The 6996-nt window shown below is 39.3% G+C and overlaps 1 pseudogene; it reads right to left on the minus strand.

Moving 5' to 3' along the window:
* Positions 1-1065: 1065 nt before the first annotated feature.
* Positions 1066-1629, minus strand: LOC129673727 (60S ribosomal protein L9-like; annotated as a pseudogene).
* Positions 1630-6996: the final 5367 nt, after the last annotated feature.

A 6996-nucleotide genomic window follows, 5' to 3' on the forward strand; every position in this document is an offset into this window, starting at 1 on the left:
AAAGAATAGAAGATGTAGGAAACAGCACTGTCTTATGCTGTCAAACTCCCTATTTGTTCTATGGGAATGAACCAAATGGTTGACTCATCTTGTCCTAGGGTGGCATAGTTGGTTCTAAGGACCTGTAGTTGATGGAGTTTATTCTGTTTAATGATATTTACTTTGAAGCTAGAGGATTAAATGAAGTAGATGATTAAATTCCAATGGTATTTTAGGAAATAGAACCTTAGTAGTATTGGGATTTTGCATGTCTTAATATCAGTTGTAGGGTTATAAATGGATCCACCTTGTCTGCTTCGAATGAAGACTGACAGTGCTCCGAACAACAATTTCTTTGTAAACAGAATGCATGTATTATTTCAGAAGTGGGTAATTATTAAGTGTACAATAGGAATTAATTTGCATAGTTAGCTATATTTGCTTCTTCTTCCTCTAAAAATATATTATTGGGAAATTTACTCTCAGGAGGAAGAGTAAGAAGAGGAAGAAAAGGGAGAAAAAGGAGGAGGAAGAAGAGGGAGAAGAAAAACAATCTTATCAGTAATCAGTCTTATGCAGGACTGAGGATGAGTTTAGACACGAGTTTGATGTATATTTATAGGTGGCTGCTTAAAGGGAAAGAAGACAGCTTCAGGAGCAGGAACCCCAGAAGTAAGAACCTTGGGTTACCCTACCTTGAAGTTCATAAGGCTTTACTGGGTGAAACAAAGCAGAGATTTACTGGTCAGAGTCCAGTTGGCCTATCAGCTAGGTGTCCAATTCCTCAGTTTTGACACATCCTTTCATTACTCTTTTCTGGCAGGGGTGCTCGTTCAGGAGGAAAGAGACCAGGAAGTCTTTCTGGCATCCATTGCCTCTGTTTCGGGAAGTACCTACGACATTTTGGCTTAAACACTTCTGGCAACTTTGGCTTCTGTTAAGGATGGAACTGCTGACAAGCCCAGGGACATTTCCAGATTTTAGTTTTTATTTATTTTTCAATATAAGTCTTTTATTTTTCCCAAAGACACCCCAAATCATTCTTTTAATTCAGGGTCTTATTTCTGGAGCTGGGTAACTTAGGTCTTATTCATCAGCTTGCTGCACTGTTCCCGTTTCAGACACTAATACTACCCAAAAACTTCCTAATACCCTTGTTTTTAACCATTGTGGCTTGCTGAATCAGAGCTGCTGCATTGGAAACAAGTTCAATATCATTTCCTTCAAGGACTAATTATATCCTTCTGGGCTTGAGACAGAACAAGTAACACCTGTCTTCACCCGAAACCTGCAGATGTATTTTTCACCCAAGAAATTTTGCATTTCAACCAAAGAGCCATTTTCCTGGATAATGACATTGATGGGGAGGTGAGCGTACACAGACCTCATCTTGTAGCGGAAGCCCTTGATCATGTTGCGAATGGGACTGCAGACAGTTCTGACAGTGGCCAGTTCCTTTCTGTTACCCCACCACTTGTTAAGTCGGAACCTCTTCTTTTTCCTTCCAAGAAGACTCAGCTCTACATTGATGTGCTTGAAGTCCCCTCGCAGAGTTCCCCTGGGGCTCTTCACAGTGACTGTGTGCCCTTTCAGAATGATGCTGACCTTTTCTGGGATGTGCGCAGTCTGATTGCTGAGAATGGTCTTCATTCTTGCAGTAGACGGAGATCATCACGTTCTTGTAATCCCCATTTCCAGCTTTAGTCAAGGAAAAAATGGGTAAGATTAGGGCTTCCCTACCCTGAAACTGTCCGACCAGTTTCTATTTCCTACGCTCATCATCAATAGGTTAAAGCACATGATGCCAGCTTTTCTCCAGCTTTCTAGTGAGCAAGCCTCTGCTAATGCCTGAGAAGAAACACCACAGTTAATGTGCCAAACCTCCTTGTGCAGACAGAATTAGGTTTTCTTTTCCCATTTGAACATCAATCATTTACGCTGCATTTTGAAGGGAAATAGAATATACTAATAGGACAGAATGAGCGTATGTATGAGTTTTTAATGGTGCTTGAATTCAGAAATCATTTCTAGCTTCAACTGGACATTGAAAGAAAAAGTTGTGGTTTTATGTGTTGGATTTTCTTGTTTTGGGTGACGAGAGGTTGCCACACCGTCCTTCAATGGAATACAAACTCTTCTAATTTCAGAACCTTTGTTTTAAAAGCATTTTTGTGTAAGTGCAGCCAAATGCTCCAGTCTTCAGAGTGAATGTTCCTCACTGCAGGTGCTAGCAAAAATCTAGTGAAATTTGCCCTCAATGCTCAAGATTTTTCAATTTTATAAAGAGTGATTAAGTAATAATAAATAATGTTAATTGTTAGGCCAGATGCAGTGGTATTCCCAGCAGTTCTGCGCCAGCCTGGCGACATGTTGCAACTCATGTCTTAAAACAAAACAAAAACTGTTGTTGGAACAAGTGCTTTTCTAGAAGTCATCAGAGTTTTCAATTATATGTGTCATTGAGATGTGCATTTTTTTTTGGCCTCTATTTCCTTACTAAATTAAGGATTTTGAACTAGTAACCTTTTTATTTTATTTTATTTTACCAGTAAAATAAAAGAAGAAAATCAAAGTCAGGAATTTAAAAGCATGTATATATATATATATATATATATTATATTATTGCTAGAAATAGCTAATATGAGTTTCTTAAATGAGAGAAGAGAGTGTAACTGAACCATGTAAAGACTGTTTTGTTTCACTGTTTTCTATGTTAATTGTGTTGTTTCTATGGGAGATCCACACCAGTTCTTTTTTGGTGCTGGGATTGGTCTATGGACCCTGCTATCGTAACTAGACAAATAGGAAAACATTTATTTACAATATGTCTGGGGGAAATTACTGCCAGCTGTCAGGGGCCAGGATTCCATGTGTTTAGATTTGTCTTAAACAAGGAAAAGAATCTCTCTGTATAATTTTAGTTAGCCAAGTTTACTTAAAACTTTTGATTATTACTAGTTTGAAGACAGAGTGTTATATTTCCTGTCCTATGTAGCATTGATTTAAAACATGTCTAATTTTGCATAAAATGATATTTCTTCTAACTTTGTGGATCTATATTAAAGCGTTTAAAGTGAGCTGGCAGAGTTGGCGTGACTGTCTGTGGGAGGACATTGAAAACGATTGCTGCCTTTTGATAAATGCAGGCTTTCATTCTGTGTGTTCTCAACTCTCCCATGGTCCTTCAGATATCTAGCCCAGCCTTCCAACCGCGGCATTTCTTTGAAAAGGAGTACTAATGCTAATAACATCAACCATACTCCAAAGCACACTCTGTCTTTGGCAATGTACCCAGAAAAATGTCACTTGACGTTCTGGGAAGTACAGATCTGTGTGTGTTGACTCTCAGTGAGGTGGATGGTTGTGGTGGGCTTTTGCACCTGGGACCAGATGTAAGCAGACGTGGTCCTGACATAACCCAACATCAGCCCCCATGCTTCTCTCTTTGACTCTTTCATGTGCAATGTGAAAATATTCAGGAGGTGTAAGGCCACATTTAGCCAACTCAATAGCAGCCAGAAATCAGAGCTCCTTTCTCCCATTGCTCAGGTGGGGTCTACAGTACTGACACAGTGCCCCTGGCCTTTGCAGGGAACAAGCGAGGGGATCTATAGGTTTATAGGAAGGATTAGATAACAAGTTTAAGTAAGCTAAGTCCCTGATCTGTTTGCAGTGTGGGTCCCAGGAAAGCGCCTAACAGTTTTAGCTCAAGCCAGTGGCCTGAAAGGCAGGACCCCGATGGTCTGTGAATGTGGAGTCTGCTGTCTGAGAGCACAGAAGATGGATGTCAAAGCACTGAAAGTGAAAGCCGACTTGTCCTTTCCTGTTTAGGTCTTTAGAAGATAAATGTGAATGGAGTCCATTTACACTGTTAATTGGACAGCATCCTGTATTATGTTGCCAACTCAGCCATCTTAACCACGAGACCACTTTAAAATGGAGCTGCTGCGTCCTATCCTAAGAGCCAGAATTTCCTCTAAAGTCCTTAGATCTCATGTCAGTTCTCAAGCACTGTGGAGAGCCATCCCTGACTTTCAGTTGAGGAAACTAAAGGCCAAATGGGCTCACTGGGGAACCTGGTGGCACAAAGTGGGAGGCAGAAGAGTGAAGGCAGTGCCACATCTTCAAGTTTTTCAGTTTCGGGGACTGTGAGTTTTCAAAAGGCTTCCTGAAGAGCATAAGAACAATTCATTTCCATTCTAATTTTGATTCTTCCTACATAACATGCATGGTTCTTTATAGGACAAACACATGGGGACACTCATAAACTATTAAAGGTCTCGAGTAGTTAACATCAGAGCAATAAACCAAGGACAGGCCTCTCCCACGGTCAGTGCTGGGGACGCTGCACCTAGTACAAACTCATGAAGCCAACTCTGGGTCAGAATTTTAGAGGGGTTGTTGTATTTTTTGTTTGTTTTGCTTTGACTTTTAAAGACTGATCTCATGAGTCCTAGCCTGGCCTCAAATTCACTATGTGTTCACTAAAGATGACTTTGAACTTCTGTTCTTCCTGCCTTCACTTCCCAAATACTAAAGTTACAGTTATGTGCCATTGTGTCCAGCTACAAACCAGTTTTTGCGATGATTCTGCATTTACTGGTGATATGTTGGTTTAAAATAATAGTAATAATAATGCTCGAGAGGCAGAGGCACACATTTTGCATATACTATAAATCAACCCAGGCTGGATTGTCTCACTGCTCAAGTTCCCACATATATTCCAGGTTGTGTTTGAACACAAAAGAGGGAGTTACTCAGACAGAGATCATCACAGAAAAAATACAACCAATCAACATGCTGAGTTGTAGAACCCAGTCCCAACAGATACATCTACAAACACCCCCCTATCTTAAGGCTCAGGGAACATTGTGGAAAAGCAGGCAGAAAAGACTGTAGGAGCTGGAGCAGCATGGAGTTTCTTGTGAATTGTGTTTCCAGTTTCATCAGTGGCTACACTGATAGAACCTCATCAACATGATTGCCTAAACATGGGCTGGACAAGGGTGAAGTCAACGAACATATCCAGGCTGGATGCAGAAAAGCCTATGGGGCCTCAGTCTTACACTAAGAACTGTAAGCAACCGAGGGAAGCTGGGCATGGGAGAGGTGGCTTTCCCCAGAGAAAAACACACCAATAGTCTAGTGTCAGATGGCAAGGCCTGGGAAATACAGGCAAGTAAGATTATACAGGAATAGCAGGTTATACTCATATGCTAATAAAAAAAAGAGGCCATGATTTTGAAGGAGACTGGGGAGGAAATATGACAGAGTTTCCCAGAGGGAAAAAGAATTATATTAACCTAAAAACATTTAAAAGGCAGTTATATTATAATCTTAAAAATTAAAAAGGAAGTTACTAAAGGATTCTAAGTTTGCAGGTTGGGGTGACCAGTGACTCTGGAGAGCGCTGTGTGTGCAGCTCAGTGCAGCTGGGGGTCTGGGGTTGCTAAGTGCATTGGCAGGAAAGGAAGTGGGATTGCTATTCCTGGTTGTCAACTTGACTACATCTGTAATAAAGTGGAGGTCACACCGGTGAGAGATGTTTTAGTTGTTTTGAAGTGAGTGGATCCACTTCTAGTCCAGACCTTTGAAGTAGGAAGACATATGGCTTTCATCAATATATTGAGGCAGAAATACACACCTTCTGCAGAACGCTTATATAAGGACACAGAAGAAGGAAGTTTTGACTCTTTGCTTGTTCCCCCTTGCTATCAGATCCATTCCTTCACTAGCATTAGGGCTTTCTTATTCAGGATTCCTGCATATACTGAACACCAGTTGAGACATCCAGACTTATGGACTGACAACTCCCAATTTTTAGTCTTTTTGTCCATAGCTAGCCATTGTTGAACTAAATGAACTGAAGCTAAATCATATATATATATATATATATATATGTGTATATATATATATATATACATATATATATATATATTCTATTATTCTAGAGATACAGAGATGTATGAACAGCTCAAGTGAAGTGAGATCCCAAGTTGCCAAAATATTCCTACATTTGCCTGATTCAAAAGAGAACATTTTATAGAGATGATGACTGAATCAAAGGCAGAGCAGAGCAAAAGGCAATACTGTGAAAACATGATTAAATAGTTGCTTGCATATATAATAATAATATAATATAATATAATGTCATGTCATATCATGTCATGTCATAACATAACATAACATAACATAACATAACATAACATAACATAACATAACATAACATAACATAACATAACACAATATGGCTTATAATGTGGCAAAGTTCTCAAAGGTATACAAAGCGGGGAAGAACATTTTTGATAGATAAAATATGTATCTGAATTATTTATAGAGTTCTCTCTGATAATGTAGAAGGAAACCATTAACAATTCACTGTGTGTTGGGTGACAGCTATTTTAAACCTTAGCCATCCCATAGTTAATATAGACTTTGTTATGCTTTACTTCAAAAGTACTTGCTTTCTGAAAAAGGAGAGCAAGCCAGTTTCCTGCCACTTTTCAACAAACTCTTTTGCTGTTTTCTTCCACAAAGACTTCTTTCAACTGTCCATCTTACTATCGTTCAAATGATATTTATCTAAATGAATTCAAGACAATCAGCTAAGTGCCCTTAAAATTCAATTCCTATATTTATTTGTCTTATACATATTGATATAAGAGGAAGACTCTTCCATCACAGTCTGGCTTCTGTATTCAAATGCGCTGCCACTGTGCAGCAGATCATGTGAAGAAAGTCACTCCAGTGTTGCCTGCCCTCATCAGCTGTCCTGATTATCCAAGCTTGTGATTCTTCTTTTGCCATTTGACTCAACCTGTGAAGTTCTAGAGATGTTTTGAAGGATAATCAGGTCTATGAGTTAGTAGCATATGCTTATTTCCCGACTGGTAGGATCTCTTCTTTTTGGGTTTGGGCATGTCTCCACAGAAAGTATCAAGCCTTGGATGATCTGTTCTAAAGAAGGAAGAGTGACAGTCATAGTTATTTTATTGATAAGGAATTTTGCTTTAATTG

The sequence above is a fragment of the Psammomys obesus genome, unplaced genomic scaffold (assembly GCF_907164565.1).
Source record: "Psammomys obesus unplaced genomic scaffold, mPsaObe1.curated_primary_1811, whole genome shotgun sequence".
NCBI classification, from domain to species: Eukaryota; Metazoa; Chordata; class Mammalia; order Rodentia; family Muridae; genus Psammomys; species Psammomys obesus.